The sequence below is a fragment of the Tyto alba genome, unplaced genomic scaffold, assembly GCF_018691265.1.
Source record: "Tyto alba isolate M040663 unplaced genomic scaffold, T.alba_DEE_v4.0 Super-Scaffold_31, whole genome shotgun sequence".
In the NCBI taxonomy this organism is placed as follows: domain Eukaryota; kingdom Metazoa; phylum Chordata; class Aves; order Strigiformes; family Tytonidae; genus Tyto; species Tyto alba.
The window spans coordinates 1219759-1240267 of NW_024881306.1; the positions used below are offsets into that span (position 1 = coordinate 1219759).

The window sequence follows — 20509 nt, forward strand, 5'->3', positions numbered from 1 at the left end:
TAACTAACTGCTGACATTTAGGAGAACAGAAAACCCACCGAATGCCAAGAGCTTACACACAGCTTTGTAGAAGACTTAAAAGCTTCTCCATGTCCCCTGCCAAACTCATTTTCAGCATCTTCCTATAAACTATAAATTCCTAAAAAGATTAGGCACTTTTTACGCATGTTCCCTTCTCAGAAATTTGCTATGTTTGCAGTAGCAAGACTGAGTCATTTGTAGAAAACTGAATTCTCACAACAGCCTACCTTAAAAAGGTGATGCAGGATTTTTAACTCAGGTTTGAGAATATTACCTGATATTTCCTTCTTGTTTCATACAAGACCTAAAAAACTTACTTTCAACATAGGAAATACAACAAAAATAAAACATACTCTAGAATTACCTTCATGGTTTAGAAATCAGCTTTATGTATAACCACACACATAGGTTTGTCGGTTAAAAATCAAAGATAATACAGTGCTTTACATCTAAGAACAAGCTGTGGAATGACAAATTCTACCTGACTTCACTCAGTTTTACTCAGGAAAATTCAGAATTATTAAGTACTACAAAAACATACATGAAGATTTGCAAGACTTCCTTAAAATGCAGTTCTTAGGTGACTTCTGACTCAAGATTATCTCCCTTCTAAATCAGTTGAATCTGTTTAAAAAATAAGCTTGTAGGGAAGATTCTTTTCCTTCAACACTGAAGGAGGCTTTCTAGTAATGACATACTCATGTTGTTAGTGTTTCAACACTTGGTCATTTCACTAGAAAGATCGCTTTTTTACAACACGTGTGAAACAACTAAAGGATTTTAATTATACCACCTGAGCACACTTGATCCTTTTAATAAGTGTAAATACGAAGTAGCTCAAGAAACTGGTTAAAGTGATAAGTATAAAGCTGAAAGCAAGCGGCAAGGTCCCGTACCTACTATCACATGTTCCGCCAGCATGCTGATTTGTCTCTACAGTAATTTCCTGTGCACGTGAGCCAGCTCTTCATACCGCCTCTGCTAATTATTCTTAAGAACCACATCACCCTCCATCACCTCCTAATACCTCTCAGTGAAGAAATAAATGGGCGGATTGATCTGTTGGTTTTTGTCGGTTTATTTTTCATTCTGTGTTTATTGGGTGTTATTCTGCAGGAACTAACACAAACTGCATCCTCAGAATTTGTTACCTCTAAATTCTGTTATACCTACAATCACTAAAAACAAACAATTATAGGCACTATTTTTTTTTCCCACTACATTTTCCTTAAAGATCACTTTGTTAGCACAGCAAAGAGAAGAGCTGAAGTATCTTTAAACTGTCCTCTCTTTGCTAAGACCTGAAGGGAGCATTCAGGTGGGGTTTTTCTTGTTTGTTTGTCTGGGCTTTTCATGGGTTGTTTTGTTTTCTTTTGGTTTTTAAACTACAAAATTCACATGATGGGGGATGGTGGGAAGGCACAAGGGGAGACTGTAAGTTAAACTTAGTATTTAGAAACTGCATTACAGAATTAGCAATTACAACATCAGAACATATTGTTTATCTTGTTTATGGTTCTGCATTGATCAATGTCTACTCACCTATCTTCAAACTACTTTTCACGGAAAACAGTTTTAAATGACTAATAAACATTGTATATGTGCCTGCTAATCTCATCCTAAAGATTGTTTCTCAGGGGAAGGAAAACAACAAAAAAGGAGTATGGTAACTCACCTCTGTACCCCATACGGCCTTTCCAGAATAGGCTCCTTAAATGGGGGTGGAATATGGCCAAAATAATCTGGATAGGCCACTTCTGAATATTCAGGAATAGACTTTGTGGTTTTCACCATTTCAATATAAAGATCACAGTCATGAACTGGTGATACATCAGAAACTTCAAGCATGACTTGTTCCCCTGATGAACTAGATCTGGAATCCTCCTCCTCGGAATCCACTCCAGTGCAGCAGAGTTTTCCCAGCCAGACAGATGATCCTTCAAAGAGGCTACTTCCACAGGGTGAAACATGTTCACAAGGTTTACTACAAGCAAGTGTGGTAAGGCCCGTTTTGCTTTCCTTCTTTATTACACACCCAGTACCATAATACTGATCATTTTTCGCACTGTTCTGCAGACTGATTCTGTCCAATCCTTTCACAATTTCTTGGCTTAGACACTGGCAAGTTTCTTTGGAAGCAAGTTCTGTTGCAAATACCTTAATAAAACAGTCGGGATCCTAGAATATTATTTTGATTTTAGTTTAAAAGTATGATTTTGATTTAACATGAAGCTACAGTAGTTCTGAGAATATAAAGTACACTGAGGCCCTTAGGATTAAGCAACTAGTATGCTGTGTGCCTTGAACGCTATGAGAATCGTTATGGACTCTGAATTAACGCAATGGGTACTGGTTATGGATCTTGACTTGAAACAATAGGTACCAGAGGAAAACTGGTACCTATTGTTCAAGTTCCCTTGGTTCACCAAGGGAGAGGTGAACATTAACCAAAGATGGAGTGAGCATGCGCAGGGATGGAGTTCAATCAGCCGACACAGTGAGGAAGACTATCGACGACCACCAGAGGACCCCGTCCAGTATAACCACGCGTGCGTTAGGGACATTTGCATATGATAATAATTCCCAGGAAATAACATGAATATGTTAATCACTGCCCTCCCCCCATTCTATTTAAATCAATCAGTAAAGATGACCAATGATCTCTGTAGAATAGGAAGAGAGGTAAGATGAGGTAACAGAAAGCCAATCATTATTAAGGTCAACTTAAACTTTATGAATTTTGTTGATCTTATGTAACCATGACTCTGCTGAAAAAGTGTATAAATATGTTGTGCTTTGTACCTGTCGGGGAACACGTCTTTGGCGGAGTTATCCCCCGTGTTCCCCAGTGCTGGAATAAAGAAGTGCCTGCTTATCTGCTGTGTGTAGGTAAGTTCTTTCGCGATTGCGACCACTAACAGTTCCTTTGATCATTTTGCTCATGTAGACTACTGTCTTTAATACTTTCTTTCTTTGGTAGTTCCAGAAAGGCTGGCCTTCTATTGGATTCCTCTGTCAATAAAGGATTGCTCTCCTTCAAAGCAACTCCTTTTGTTGACTTGTTTGCTTCAGCAGAGTGCTCTTCTCCTGCTGTAGGAACAACAATAGGTCCACTCAGATTTGCATCAGCTACAAAAGGCTTTGGTTCCTTGGAAACTAACTCACATTCCTTAAAAAATAGAAAAAAAAATATTAAAAAAAAGAGTAAACAGTTCCTAAAGTTTCATTAATATTAGAAAACCTTCTATTGTTCCTGAGGTATGCTTCGCAATAATCCAAAATAAGCATAACTTAAAAGACAACAGTTATTATGCTTTAAACTTACATGAACATAGCAATGAAGTTTCAGCTTTTACAAGAAGATAGTGTCACAGCAATAAACAAGTAGTTATTAAGTAGCAAGCTATCAAGTCAATGCAATTCCCCAGGTACTTCAACCAACTGCTTTAAAGAGGTGCACAGCATTTAAGGAAATACCTACCATGATGAATTTTTGTCAGAAGTCTCACATCCTTTCCTACAATTTTACTTCCTGCTGTGTGCAATAATCAGACATTAGAAAACAGTTTTCCTTTATATCTGCCAACAGCCCCCTTTTCAGTCAGATTAAAGTAACCCATAACATCTAACTGAATAACTCACTATATAGCACTCTTATGTAGCTCTAGAACTGCTGACTCTCACTTTTTGGCTAGAGGAACTAACTAACCCACTAACATCTCCCCCTCCCACCCCCTCACCCCCCCCCCTCCCAAAAAAAAAAAAAGGCAGACTATACCAGGGTCAATGCATCATGATGAGGGATGTGTGGGTAACACATACTTTACCTGAAAGTTTTCTAAAAGTTCCGGGAAAAATTGCTCATATATTTTCAGCTCTTCTATGGGTCTTCCCAATTCCTGTCTAGTTTCAGTTTATTAATATCAGTCTCAATATCATCATTCTGAAAGAGCACCAGAATAAATTAATCTTGCGTCCAGAATTAATGAACTTCTAAAATAATTACATTCACCTTTTAATTCTGATGCAGCCATTCCCTTAAAAGCTGAATATCACTATTTTAAAATTAGCTAAACTATCTCTTTCACCAGGAAGGTTTAAGCAGCTCAGTTTTACTAATATGCCAAAGCCCCCGTGTCAACAGAAGATTACAAACATCTAAATTTTCTTGCTTTCATACAAATATATTATGCACAGACATCAGACGACACTTCACATGAGATCTGTGCACAGTCCAACTATTGCAACCTGGAATGTGGAGATTTCATCTGACTGCAGTGACAAAAGCCTAACTGCTTCTATGGAAGATAATCCCTTCATCAGGGCTCATGAGATCCTTGAATAAAATTTGCCTGTCCATACAGTTCAATTAACTCCTGAATGTATGTTCCATAAAAATACAGAAAAAGGCTGTTCTGACCAAATGTTCTTTTTCATGTCCTGACTGGCAGCTGGAGAGCAGAACAAGACTTTCCCAAAGTGCTACAATACTGAGAGGTCTGATCTCTACCTCTACAGCTGGCTGAACTTCAGATTTACTGTGCTGAAACACTGGCCTAGTCAATCCCAGTCCAGAACGGCAGAGAAAGTTAAGAGCAGCTCCTACATACTGAGCAGCTCAGGTGGGAAGAATGGTCTAAGAGAAATACAAGTTAGAAACAGAACACTGCTAAGACTTTGCAGCTCTCTTCCACTGTACTCCAGACACATCAAGTGTGAAGCAAACAAGTTTTGATAAAAATCTGAACAACAAAGGCTGACATTTTCAAGTAGAACCCACCTTCAGTTTCAGCAGCTTCTTTAATTTTAGGAACTTCCCAGGAAACCTCTTCAAAGTCCTTTTACACTTAGAATATATATGGCTGTATACATGATTCAAGCAACTTAAAAACCCATTATGCCTGACTTCTGCCTGTCCATTTTATCTCATACCAACCTTAAAATGTTGGTCCTTACCATCATCATTTTCGGTTTCAACTTCTGGTTCTGTTTCAGTATCTTCATGATCATCACTTTCATCTACTGCATCATCCACTGTGATACAAAAAAGCTTTGTAAGGCAGATTACACATTTAATCCAAAACATTTAATCTATGACAGAGTTACAACACCGGTGGATAGGGAAGAGCAACAGATGTCATCTACCTGGACTTCTGCAAAGCTGCTGTACTGCATGACATCCTTGTCTCTAAATTGGAGAGGTGTGGATTTGATGGATAGACCACTCAGCCGATAAGGAATTGGCTGGGTGGTTGCACTCAAAGGGTTGTGGTCTATGTCGAGTGAAAAGCAGTGACGAGTGGCATTCCTCAGGGGGTGGTGTCAGGACCAGCACTGCTTAACATCTTTGTTGGGGACACGGACAGTGGGATCAAGTGCACCCTCAGCAAGTTTGCCTATGACACCAAGCTGTGCGGTGCTGTCGACACGCTGGAGGGCAGGGATGCCATCCAGAGGGACCTTGGCAGCCTTGAGAGGTGGGCCTGTGCAAACCTCATGAAGTTCAACAAGGTCAAGTGCAAGGTCCTGCACATGGGTCAAGGCAATCCCAACCACAGATACAGGCTGGGTGATGAGTGGATTGAGAGCAGCCCTGAGGAAAAGGACTCGGGGGTGTTGGTGGATGGAGAACTGACTGGGAGCCAACAACGTGCACTCACAGCCCAAAAAGCCAACCACTGTCCTGGGCTGCGTGAAGAGAAGTGTGGTCGGCAGGTCGAGGGAGGGGATTCTGCCCCTCTATTCAACTCTCGTGAGACCCCACTGGGAGGGCTGTGTCCAGCTCTGGTGCCCGCAATATAAGAAGGACATGGACCTGTTGGAGTGGGTCCAGAGAAGGGCCATGAGGATCATTAGGGGAATGGAGCACCTCCCCTACGAGGACAGGCTGAAAGAGTTGGAGTTGTTCAGCCGAGGGGAGAGAAGGTTCCAGGGGGACCTTACTAGCGGCCTTCCAGCACTTAAAGGGGGCTACAGGAAAGATGGGGAGGGACAATTATCAGGGAGTGTAGTCAGAGGGTGAGGGGTAACAGTCTGAAACTGAAGGAAGGTAGATTTAGATTAGGTGGAAGGAAGAAATTCTTTCCTGTGAGCGTGGTGAGACACTGGAACAGGTTGCCTAAAGGGGCTGTGGCTGCCCCCTCCCTGGAAGTGTTCAAGGCCAGGTTGGACGGGGCTTTGGGCAATCTGGTCTAGTGGAAGGGGTCCCTGCCCATGGCAGGGGGGTTGGAACTAGGCGATCTTTAAGGTCCCCTCCAACCCAAACCATTTTATGACTCTCTGATACATAAACTCAAAAAAACTTTATGTTCTGGATTTACTTTCTTTTTTACTTACCACTTGAAAAAGCTGTGAAAACCAACTAGTAAACATTAATTACTAGTACAAGATCTACAAAATAAAATGCTTGTTTGACAATGTTGCAGACCCAGTTTATTACACTTCCATGAAGTTTTAAGTAAAATCAAAGATCTCTGGTTTAAACAAAACTAAAAAATACCCAACACCCTTCTGCCCCCAAAACCCCAGCAAGACAGCAGATGGCTATTAGAAATACTTTAGAATGTGTATGTGTCGAGAACATCTCAGCATGGCTTGAGGTCAGCACAAAAGGAGGTGGCTCTGACATGTTTTCCCAACACAAGTAGTAATGACCACATCCAACGAAACAACTGAGATCTCGGCAGCTTTTAGTCATGTCAGCTAGTGTTGCCCCTGTATCAGGGAACAGTGGGAGGAGACACCCTCTTCACCTTTTTTGTCTTGTTTAAGTGGGTGCGTAACAATCTAAGGAAAAAAAAAAATCAGGAACATATCACTGGAGATTCAATCGGTGCGGAAAATACTCAAGGAGAGTGGTCACTGCAACTGCTCAGCCTAGACAGGCTGGCAACTAAATTTCACCCCCAAAGCATACAGCAACATGTTATTTTTTTAGACACGTGGAACCATTGGGACACTAAAGACTAGTTTCCACTTAATTTCTACTTACTTTGATGTATTTGGACTCCAGTTTATCTAGGACTTCTTCCCTTTTTAACCCAGAAAAAGAAGGGGAAGCAAACCAATTTACACATGACTAAGAAGAAGTGGGCTAACTCCTTAATATGTGGAAGTGAGCATTAGCTGGTTATTCTGGCAGGTGTTCTGCTCACTAGTGGCAAATTTGATCTTTTTTCTAGAGCTCTCATGTGGTTTGAGTGCTGAGGTTTTTTTGTTATGCTTTCTGAAAGGTTTTCCATGCAGAAAACTTTCCGAATGCCAGTAAACAGCTCACTCAGAGGCCTACAAATTATACTGATCTTCTAGTGTATTCAGAATGATTACATGTCTTGATTTTACAATACTAACTACACAAGAGTATACTTTTAATAAACTCAGATCTGTACCCACCCCAACATTCTACGTGTCTTTTAATACAGAAGTTTTTCCTGAAAAATAAAATCCTATGTATTCTATGCCCCTAGGTTTTTCACTTCTTTTTAAAATAGATAACAAATCTATTAAAAATAACCAACCACTATTGGTAGCCTACTTCAACAGAATACAAGGTTTCTGGTAGTAGTAAGTAGAGGTTTAATTTCTGTGGATTTTGGAACCCATTTCTTTGAAATGTCGAAAACACACTTGGAAGACAAAACATAAACAAACTCTGACCTCCTGCAGTTTGAGTGTGATCCATCTGAACCCCAATCAGATAGAGGTCTTCTTTCACGCAATGACCACATTTTATTTCAGGAGGTACTGTGAATAAGAAGATACTAAAAAGTCTGACTTTGCCTCTTCATTTTAAAGTAACTTCCTGACAGCAACTTCATCAGTTGCTTACTCAGGTACCAAGATATTTCACCATATATGAAAATGCATTCAATATTATCCAGAACTAATGAAGAGTGTTCACAATGGGATGAATCTATTTCCAACAAAGCACCATACAAATGCTCTGCAGACAACTGTTGCCTCATTAGACTGCAAGAGTCCAAGAAAGCAGCTCTACCTTTCTCATCATGCAAATGAAGGACTAACCACAATAATTTAAAAAACAGTGCTTCAAATGGCATGTTAATCTAGATTCACTACATCCGGTTTTTCCGAGTAACAGAAAGAAATCAAGGAAGATACACTCCTGTAAAACAGGGTGTACACTAGATTACATTTCACATAGGAGAATGCGAGTTAAAAAGAGAGCCCATTGTGCTGGGTTTGAGTGAGTGGGGAGGTTTTTGGTAGCAGGGGAGGGGGTGATAGGGGTGGCCCCCTGTGAGAAGCTTCTCGAGGCTCCCCCAGCTCCAAGTCAGCTCCACCTCTGCACCAAAACTGAGCCCATCAGCTGCGCCTCCGCGATAACCTATTTAAGAGGGGACGTGGTGAGGGGCAGTTGCTGCAGCTGCATGAACACCAAGGTCAGTGGAGGAACGGAGGAAGAAAGGAGGGGGGAGGTGTGCTGGAGCAGAGACCCTCCTGTATCCTGTGGGGAGATGGCAGGGCGGCCCCCCCTGGCACCCATGGAGATCTACGGTGGAGCAGACACTGATTTATGGCCTGTGAGGGACATCATACAGCCGACTAAGGTGGCTGCACCCGAAATCAGCTGGGACTATATGGGAAGAAGCAGCCCCTTCTGTTGTAGCTCAGTGCTGGGAGGATTGCAGCACGCAGGGGTGTCCCACGCTGGAGCAGCTTGGGAAGGGCTGCAGCCATGGGAGGGACTCCAGTTGGAGAAAGTTGGTGTCCAACGCCAGAGCAGTTTGGGGAACAATGTGGCCCGTGGGAGGGACTCACGTCAGAGAGAGTTTGTGGAGGACTGTGTCCTGTGAGAGGGGGACCACGATGGAGCAGGGGGAGAAGTTTCAGAAGTTCCTTCCACCCCCTCCCGCCCTGAAGTTGGAAGAAGCGGCAGCACTGACTGCACCCCCAGTTCCCTGCCCCTGGGGTAAGGAGGTAGGGATATCAGGAGTAAATCTGGGCCCAGGAAAAAGGGAGGGCTGGGGGGAAGGTGTTCTCAAGATGCAGGTAATGCTTCTCACTGTCCTTCTCTGTCTAAGTGTTGTTGTTAGTAACTGCATTAAATCTACGTTCCTTTTTTTTTTTTTTTTTAACACCTAACGAGTCTGCCTTTTGCCCGTGACCATAGTGGGTGATTTATCCCACCCTGTCTTACCTCGAACCCCAAGCCTGGCTTATTTTCTCCTTCTCAGAGCTGTGGGGCAGGGGGGGAATGAGCGGCTGGGTGGTGCTCAGTTGCCCTCCGAGCCCAAACCACAACACCCATTTAAGTTTGTGGACTAATATGTGTAGCCTATGATTTACAGTCCAGGGTTTGATGAACATGACATTTTAGTTCCCATTTTAATTTTTTATTTTATATATCAGAACCATAAAATATGTGTAGACAAAATTTTAATCAGTTAAAGCTTAACATTAGAAACTGGTGCTCTACACTAACAGCCACAGGCCCTTTTCTAGCTGAGAAGAATATCAGAATCCAGGTTTTAGTGGAGAACACAAAATAACTGCAGTTGATTCCACCTTACTTAAAGCTATGCTACATACTCAAAGATAAAATACTACAAAATGAACATACCATCAGGAGGCAAATTGTACAGCTGAGCCACAGGACCACTGGCAGGAATAACTGGGAGTTGGAAATGGAAAGCACTTCTAACAGTTGGTAAAGGAAGACGATTTTTAGGAAAACATTTTCTCATTATTAGGCTGGCCGTGTTGATGAGAGGATCAAAAGTTCTTACTGCAAGGCACTCCTATTAACAGGGAAATAATGAAAGCATGATAAAAATTTATATAACACACACACACTGTGCAGATACAAAATTTGAAACAAACTTCTTACTGCTGTCATCCATACAGTTTTGCAGCAACTATCACTCAAATTTGAGAAACTCAGGGTACCTCTACCCCCACTACTGGCTAATCAGTATGACAACTGGACTTGATACACCAGAGATTAGTGTTTTTATGAAAAGATTTACTCATATGAAAGTGTAGGAATTTACAATGTCAAAACCCCTCAGGACTGAATAAAACCTCTCAAAATAAATGCACAAGACCTTCTGTTTTAAAGACACACCATTTCAAGATTTAATTTCTTTCCCCAACATTAAAGTTTAACTGCTCATTTACAGAACAGAATATTAAATATTTCTGAATTATTGTTCTTTCCCTCAATCTGCCAAAGAGAAATCCCAACATTAGTAATTACACAAATCTGTAAGACCAAGGTATCACACTGATCAAAACATGAGAAAACTCAGCACCCTGTAATAACTGATACAGAAGTTTCCTGTAATTTGTCTGAAATGGCTTTCTGCAAATCTAATCATGCCTCGGTTCTTATCCAACTCCACTAAAACTACTAGGAATGCTGCAGGTTTTATACAACTGTCCGGAGAGAACGAGTTTTTAACTCCTTGTCAGTTCCAATCCTGGTGCAAATTCTGCTGAGATCACATTTGTCAGGATCCGCTGCTGCCAGACAAGATAGCCAACGTCTGGGGACAGACGATCGTTTCATTACCCTTGGTTCCACCGCTTCATGAGCATCACTGACAGACTCGTCACTAGGACCCAAAACCTAATTATTCAGAAAGGTACCTGAAGAAACCCTGCATTTCTCCCTGCCATCCAACAGCTATTTTCAGATGTACGTATAAAGAAGATGTGCAGGAGTTATGCTAGAGATGACCGTTACTGAAGGGCTGAGGTGAGCGCCTGTAAAAGGCTCTTTCTCCACCCTGGATCAAGCCCAGTTCTGCAGAAGCAGCACAGCCTTTCTGGTGTGCAACTGAAGAGACGGTAACTTATTATTAAACGTATATGTACATACCACACAAATATTAAAGCACCAAAGACTCCAGATAAAACTACCCTTATTTCTAAATTTCCTAGCCTTGATTTTGTTTTAGCCACAGACTTAGTATTATCTCTACTCTGTGTGTGTACACACACACACATATACATCTCAACTAGACAAACAGTTTCTTGTAGTCAAACACTTACCTGATTTTAGCAATGCAGCAAGTGTGTCTAAAGCAACCCTGTCAACATAACAAGAAAAGTCAAACAACATTGTAAAGCTACATAAAATATTTACGGCTAACAGACATGTTTAACATCTACCCTCACATCCTTCTGGTTGCACTGTATCACAGACTTTGCTCTTAAAATTTGGTTTTAATAAAATATCATGCATCTCTGATATATCTGATGTATCTCAGATATATCTGAAGTCTGATGACGAAATCTAAAAATATCATTGCAATGGCTAAAAAAACTTTCCGCCTTTGCAAAAAAACACCAAAAGTAACAACATAATGTTTATGAACCATAATCAATGGATGAGATCCATTTGAAAGTCATGTTTTTATGTTAGCAGCAGAACAAGTACTCCCACACAGGAAAGGACATAATTTTAAAAAAATTAGGTCAAAACTGGCAGTGTATAAATAGATTGAGAAGTAATGCTCATCAATCTGTACTACAATACAATGTGTAAAATTTTGCTTGTACACAAAGATCTTGTCTCAGTTAACTCAAGATGTACAACTAGAAGATGTATATACTTCTTTTTATCCTCTTTGTAAAGGTATACTTCATGTATCTGATCTTAGACCATAAACAAGGATATCACGATTACTTACATCATGGAACAGTAAGTTAATATGTCCAATTTTACCTGGGGCTTAAAGGGGAAGGGCATTTTGTTCAAAGATACTCCAGTGCCCACAGATAACAGATTTAGATAACATAACACTATTTTTTTGCACTGAATTCAGAATATGAACAACATAAGATTATTACTTTGCTATCCAGATGAAAAGTCCAGTTTTCCACAGGTATGTACTTCAAAAGAGGTGCTAATGTATAAAGAAGGGGCTACCTCCAGTTAGACCTATTTATCTATTTTTACCCTAAGTTCACTTAAAAAAAAAAACAAACAAACAAAACAAAACAAAAAAAAACAACAACAATAAAAACACAGAGGGAAGCAAAAAAAATTTTAAGTCATCACTTTAAGGTATGCAGTGAATTTATTTCTTTTTCTAACACACAATAGCCTACTGCACAGATATTGCTGGTGCTTGCTACTCTATGTTTTACGATTTTGCTCTGAGAGTCTATAATTGCTTTGAAATAAAACAGAAAGAAAATTCTATTACAAAATAAAACAGATAGTGTCGCTCTAAAAACTCAATGAAGATATGGGAGCCAATTCAACTAATTGAAAAATGACGGGATTATCTTCATCTGTTTGTCCTGATTTGAGGATAACTATTGTAGTTTCCATGCAGGAATCTTAGAGACAAAAAATAATATTTATATTCTTCTACCAGTACTGTGAATAGACATTCAAATATTTTCTGTTACCTTACTGGGGAAAATTAAACTGTCAGATTTGTGGTTCTGCTTGCCACCTCCTTCCACTCTGGCTTTCAAATATGAGTTACAATTAATTTCTCTAATATTATTTTCCATTTACAAGTAAGTTTTGAAATGTATCTAAGGTTTTTCTATATACTATATTAAAGAGACCTTACTTACTTCAGAAGGCTAGTGTTCTTTTTACTAAAAGGGCCAATGAACTTAAACGTCAGTTCTACTACTCCATTCTTTCCCAAGGACACTGCATTAACAGCTGCAAGAGTTAAAAACAATCCATTTTAAGATAGTAAGGAAGGCAAAAGAAAAAAATAAACTAAAATCTACGCAAGTTCATTTTGAAGTACAAAAAATGACAGATATGTTTGTGCTTTAAGACATACAATGACAAGCAAATAGTCTCTGTGCATAATTAGTGTGATAATCCAATCCTGATAAAATTTGAAAGAGAAGAAAAACATTATTACTTTACAAATAAAATCATATACTACTTCCAATGCATGCTTCTGCTCTCTTTTCTTCCAAAAAATTTCTTCCAATTTTCTTCCAAAAAAAAAAATCTCTGTTTGTCAAGACAGCAGGGTTTCTAAAATGTCAAATCTGACAAGTTTTATGACTTGTTATTATCCTTCAGTATCAGAATAGACAGGTACGTCCACCAGGATTTGAAAGCCAAGCATTCACTGTAAAATTTGGAAATGCCAACCGATCCAAGCTTTCCTGAGCTACATGTTAGGCATGTATGTTCTCAGAAACAAACAAACAAAAAAATCTATTTGAAAGGGAACAAAATAAATTACGTTAAGACCTACATTCTGCTCACTCAGTGCATACATGGCTGAAGCCCAATGCCCACTGAAAATACAAACTGCTGAAACAGGCACAGAAATTCAATTCCCAAGCAAGTCTAGCAATATGCACTCCTAATGAAGCAGGAAGAGAGCAACTAAAAATTGACTTCAGCATAATGAATGCTGCGATTAGTGTAGAATTTAGTACTTGAACCCAAGTTGCAATTTCATCATCATGAGCAGCAACATTACACCACTGGAATCTAAGAAAAGTTAGGACTCTATCCTGGTGGCAACTGTACGCAATGCTTAACCAGTACTACTTATCGGAATGTAATAAACTGCTACTTTTTCTGTTTATAAGGAGTGGGAAATACAAGATAGAACTGGTCTACGCAGAATCCAAATTAGACACTCCGTTCAATTTCCCATTTTCAGGATAAAGCAACTTTTCACCTAAGCTGTGTAACTATCTGTATTCAACGCTCCCATTTAGAAGCATTTTACCTCATTATCAGAAGTGCAAGAGAAATAAAGTTTCCACATTTTAAAAGAATTGGGACTTTATGAATTATAGGTGCTCATCTGAATGTCCTGAAAACATAAACTTACAGATCATCCTATGGATTCTCTTGGAGGAATGTGATTAAGTTCTCAATTTCTCATATTTATTTAAGAGGTTTAATGGCCACTTTGAGTTCAAAGGAAAAACTTAAGAGCATCTAAGCAACAGCAGAGATACAGCAAGAAACACACTACTTTCCTCAACTTCCTACTGCCTGCCCAGACAATGAATTCGGCTCTTGTGGAAGAGTATTAGCCCAATAGTAGGGCACTTCAACACAATGAATAAGGGAAAGGTTAAATAATTAAAATATGTCCTGTGTGAACCAAGTTTTACATTAGTGATCTACAATGAAATAAAATAGTAAAAAGAAAAATAAGTGAGCGTGTATAATAAAAAGAATAATTATTTAATTTGAAGTGCTTTTCGCAAGCATAATGTTAGTATTTCTGGTTTAAATCTTAAAGGATCAGCATTTATGAAAGTTAGATGACTCAGTTTCACACATCCAATAGCACTGGTTAAAACCCCCGGCAGTGTTTGTATATATATATATATAAACACACAAACTGAATAAAAATCGAAGACACACGAGATGTACAAGCACGCTTCACAGCTTTTATTAGAATTCAAGCAATTTGAATTCTCAGATAAAAATAATTATTTTAAACATCTAACATTGAACAAGCATGTAGATCGGATGTTTCAACTGTATCTAGGTAAAAACTTTTGTATCACATGGGAAAAAAAATAACTATCAGCAGTACTTACAGTTGGTTGAGTAAACTCTTAATACTTGAAGACATGGCAATATTAGCCAGTGGTTTTGCAAATTCTGCTTCACTAAATTCAATGATATGTTTAGGGCACCATTAATTCTTGCTTTCATGCCAATCTTTGTGTCTGACGTCAAAGAAATACAAGATTATTCACACTAATTTTGAAGTTGTTATCAAAAAAAAAGTTAAACGAACTGTGAATTTCTTCTGCTGTCAACTCTGCTAACCTATTTTTCATCATTCTTTCCTCCCCTCTATTTTACTCATCTTTGTGTTCTCCTTTACCAATTCTGAATACATGCACGCTTACACAATAATAGAAAGAAAATTTTTTTGAAGTTACAATCATAAAACTACAAAGTATTAAGCCATATTATGTATGTATATCATTATCACCTTTTGGACCAATTTTTGCAAGAAGAGTATGAAGAAGCACCATTAATTCTCCAGTTGGTGGAGAGTCTTTGCTGGCAGTCAAAAGCAACTGCAATAAGATCTGTGTCCCTCCTTTAGTGACTAAGACGCCTGCCCTCCAACCGCCACCTAGGAATTAAAACTCAACTGATATCTCCGAAGCCAAAGAACAATTAAGAACCTAAGCTACAGTTATCATAAGGAAAGTCTTTAGAACAGAAATATTTTCCTCATATGTGACTGCACTATGAAAGAACCTGCTGGCCTTATACTTACAGCAACGTAAATTATTTGTGTATGATTATTTGAAAGGTGGCTTCAGTCTTTGTGTTCTTTTTATTCTGCATACAAATCACTGTTAGCAAACATTCGAAACAACCCCAAAAAATTACTAAAAAAACACAACCCTGCCTCCCAAAGGAAAAACACAACTTCTGCAGAAGAATACAGGAATATAATCACAAATTGCAAACTGCTCCTTAATGAAAACTTACCAACTGACACAATCTCAATGAGGATATTCGATATATTTCAAATACTTTGAGGATCTTTTGTATTCTGCAATGTAAAATAGAGGGATTTCTTTACTTAATGTAGAAGTCTAATACAGTGGTTTAAATACTTACAAGCTCAGAGAAACTGCCACCACTAAATCAAACAGAATTTAAGATGTAACCACCCAGCTAATCATCTACTATGCAGCCTGAATTAACCAAAAAAAACAATTAAAATTTAGTTTGCAATATGGCATATTAATTAGAACTGATAATTGACAAATAATTTCTTACAATATTTAAAAATAAGGGAGAGAAATTCTTAACTAGACCATATCTAATCATCACAGTCCTACACAAGTGTTGGAGACTAGATAGGATAACAACGTATTTGTAGTAATACAAAGCCCAGTGATAAAATGAAAACTTGCTACGTACCCATAACCACACAGATCGGAAGGTTTTACCTCTAGGGCTGACAGGATAACTTCTATTCCAGTGGAGCCCTTAGAAGTCATCTCCTTCTTGTTTTTTTCTGCCAGTCAGAAAAAGACCATTTTTCTTTTAATATACTAGCTTGTGGGCAAAATGCCCTGTGATCACATACAGATTGATCAGAAAATCTACACTACACTGTAAATAATAAAATCTATTAAAAACTGCATATATGTAGATAATACTAACTAAAATAAATCAAAGAATTAAGTGACTTTAAATCTCATTTTTGCTTTCACTTGTTCAACAACCTTGTCCTAGAAAAAAACACTCTAAGGGTAAAATCTGTAAGAAAGCTCTCTTCCAGATACTTCTACTTCTCATATATATATACACATGTATACGGTGAATTATCACTTAAATTATAGCTGTTTGACAATACAAAATGCACTCAGTGTAACCAATACTATATCAGACAACATTAAACATGGCCTTAAACAGGTGCTTTAAACAATCAGTGACAAAAACAGACGGCTAATCAAGTCCACCGAACAGAAACAACAATTAAAGTCCACCTCGGAAGAAATACGAGAAGGATGGCTCATCAAAAGAAAAACTACTAAAACCATAAAACTGAGATATTTACCTTGACTTTGAACCAGATGAAGGATCTCTGAGGTAACATATCTGGCATTGTCTGCTTCTCCTAATACAGAATCCAAATTGATCTTCTCCAGCTGTGACAGCAGAGACATAGTCTGAGAACTGGTAGAAACACTACAAGAAAGAATTTTTACATTCATTTTTCCACCTCGATCAGAGGAAAAAAACACTAACGACAGAAATCCCACGTCAGAATAAGGGGAGTTGCTAATTCACCTTCATACTTTATCTCAACTGGAGAACAGTCTTAATTCTCTTTAATTCTGGCAAATTTACAGATTTTACAAAGCCTGCATTGCAGCAGACTAACTATGTATAACAGCATCTCCAAGAGCAACAGTGAACAGGGAAATTAGTTGCAGCAAATAAAATCCAGATGTAGGTACAACTGTTGTTAGTTCTTCTGATCCTTAGAAGGATCCTTCTGTGCAAAGAAAAGAAGACGGCTGATCTACAGCTACTTAGTTTCTGCTCCCCGACTCCCACAGACAGACACAACCACTATGTTTGTCATCTCTGTCTTTCACTACTTAACCCAGATCTCATGTGTTCTGAAGACAACCGATAATTATTATACTGGGGTGGATTTAGACTTTTTTTAGCATCCTCAGGTGAAGTTTACCAGGCTTGTTTGATCCCCTACACTGCATGTCTCCATGGGCAGGAAACCCTTTCTCCAGCCCATGACCAAAGGCCACAGCTCCAAATGCCCCTCACAACAGCATCTTACTTGCAAAAAAGAAGCAGGAACAAGCCTGACACCACCTCAGCTGCTGCCAAAGCGCACAGTGTGGCTCTAGCTACCCAGACAGCTTTGTGGATTTCCTCTTTCTCTGGTTAGGAAATCTTTGAGTAGATATAGAGGAAGCACCTGCCCCGACAGTGAGGAACAGAGGGCTTCAGGGGTTCATGTTTAAAAGAGAACTCCCTCAACAAGAAAACATCTTCTCAGAGAAAGTCCCCTTGCTGCAGGGACGTTTCTCCCAGTCTCACCAACTCCCCAGAAGTTTAATCATTATTACTCTGATTACGATGAAGTGCTAGATTCACAACTCTCCAGGAGTCCCTGTACAGTACTTTGCTATGCAAATGCTAAAACACATCATTACACCTTCCTAAGTGTTTCTTCACAATGAGAAAGAGAACTCTGACGGCTGTCATGGCAGCTTATAAAAATTTAGTTATCTTAGGATGGTTTTCAGCTATTCATCTTGCAAGAAGCCTCCCAAAAGCTAATAGTCAAATGAAGGAAGTAATCAGAAACCTTCAGTTCACCAGCTGTACCTACTTCCCCTGAAGCTGCTGTTTGCACTCAGCCAGCGCGCTGCCATAGCAGGGAGCGTCTTCTTCCCTCGCAGCAAACAGGCCTGCTGTGTTTCAGCATGTTACAGGGAGCTTTTTGAAAAATATTTTGAAGTATGCAGGCTTCTCATGAGTCTGGTTTTGTTTTATTCCAATGCAAACCAATTCCAAATTTTTTTCTCAACCACCTGCAGTTATCACGTAATCTTTAGAGAGCTGATACTTCTGATTATTGTACAGAGATAGCCGTGAACTAAAGTCACCATAATTTATTCATTACTTTGGGAACCACAGTTTTGAATTGCAGGGATGGAAGCTTTCCTTTTAACTCAAGAACTAAAGAAGAATAAACGGCACTTAAGTAGACACTTTGTAGAAATCTAATATTCTTTGTGATAGTATACTTCATGTATTATAATTAGTAGTATTTCCAATAATACCCACTGTTGATGGAGAGTTTGAGTTTGCTTATCGTATCGCCTAAGGAACTAATACACCATAAATAGAAAACATAATAGTTTCTTTACTATTTCTTTTGATCCATCTCTTACACAAACAGGAGCAACCAGTCCCTGATATCTAGCTGTTCCACTGTTAAAGTCCGCAAAAGCAAAGACGATCCTACATGCAATGGTTTAAACTAAAATTTGTAATTCCATCCCAACACAGAAAATTAATCCACAGTAGAGCATGTCCTTCATGCAAATTCATCCACCCATTTAGAAGATAATTGGTATTTCAGAGAACTAAGGCTGAAGCAAAAATTCCCTATTTTCCCATCTACAGAATTTTTTTTTTTTTTTTTTTATGATTAGATGGTCTGTTTTAATGAGGTGCTTTAACCTGTCATAGCTTAGGAAAAGAGTAAGACTGAAATCCTTTCCTGACACTTAAGAGATATTTTGTCTTCCATAGATAATCTCATAACTTTTTCAAATATTTGCTAAAACAAGTCATCATGAAAATAACAAACACAACTTTTCAATTCTTGAAACCTTCTGTAATCCCACTCTTGTTTGTCCTAACTGTTCAAGGTTTGTATACATCTTAGGACAAACATCGTGGCTTCCTATACAGTATTATAAACTTGTCCTTTAATTCATTCAATATAAATCATTTTATGTTTTGCCCATATTTGCTTGAAAATATTAGTCGATAACTGTTACAATGAAATGTAAGGTATATTTTATATTTTAACATGTCTAATACTAACTGAAAATTGTAAATTTAAAGAGTCATTTATTAAATATGAAGCTACTTTATGCTAATCAATATTGACTCCCTTGGTGTTTCAGGACACACATTCTTACTAGGGGCTCATAATGCATATTTGATTTATCTTATTAATAAGATAAAGTCTGCTTTTTCACAAATCTCAAATAGCTTGATGTTGAGAAGTCACTATGGTTTTAAATTCACCTTTTTTCAGATCACGCTTTTGTTTTGTTCATATTGGAAACCTGATTCTTCAAATCACCATCTCCGATAACCTGGAGGATACCAAACAACTAGAAATTACCAACATCTTTTTTTCTTTAACGATGAAATGCTACTGTGATATTGGACGTCTCTACACTAGAAATGTTAAATAAGTTAATTTGCATTGATTGCATTTCCCCACATTGTCACAAGCTCTTCTCTCTTCAATCTATCTGATACAGCTTTTAAAACAAACTATTGCAATGGAACTATGGAGTATGAATCTGCATTATAATTCAGTCCTATGAAGTTCAGAGATAATCTGATCATAATGGAACAGAGATTTGTATCAGTTACTTAACAGGCAGTATTTTCATATCCGTGACAGAATTCTATCACACAAAGCCTTTGCTGAAGCCAATGAGCCCACCCTCCCCAGCAACTCCCATGGTAGCAGATAAACAAACCACAGGGCAGGTCCGGTCCCACAAGCAATCTGAACAGACAGAGGGCAGGTCTCAACCCCCAGGGGCAACGTTTCCTGAGGGGGGGGGCCTCTGGTTTCCTTAGATCACATTAACTGAACCTCAGTACTTCCATTTGAGATCTAGGATGAATGACGAATACTCCCACTGTGGAAAAAAAAAAAAAAAAAACAAAACAGAACACCAGTGTCCTCAAAGGGCACAGTGGTTAGTTTTAAGGTAGAAGACAGAGTAAAGGAGAAAAGGATGTTCAAAGACCTGAGATGGTGAGCATGAAGAAGATAAAGCACTTGTTCTCCTGGCAAATGCAGGCAAGAAATCCAGTGAGGCACACACAGCCCCCTCACAAAGAGAAATTCGTAAGACTTCTCAAAAATCCTTGTTGTTCAGCGCATAATTGGGTTTTTATTACTGGTAAATTACACTCTGCAATCGCTAAAAGCCTAAAGCAGATGAAGTATGAAGCAAGGGCATTTCCAGACTGACCTGAAAGCAGAATCTTTTCCCAGCAGCCAGGAAGCAAATGCTCAGCTTTTCACAAGGATTCCAGATTGACTCGAGTTAATAGGTGTCCTAGATTTGCCCAAGTACCCTTCAGGTGTAAACTACCTTGACTTCCTTTAAAGAAAATCAATAGTTACGAGAGAATAACTGTGTCCCCCACAATGCAGACAATCTCACAAATTAAAGAGTCAGGATTATTCGAACCTGGTCGCAGGTCTTACCGAGCAGGAAATATTAGATT

At 38.8% G+C, this 20509-nt stretch overlaps 1 pseudogene; it reads right to left on the reverse strand.

Moving 5' to 3' along the window:
• Positions 1-1692: 1692 nt before the first annotated feature.
• LOC122154102 lies at positions 1693-20314 on the reverse strand (annotated as a pseudogene).
• Positions 20315-20509: the final 195 nt, after the last annotated feature.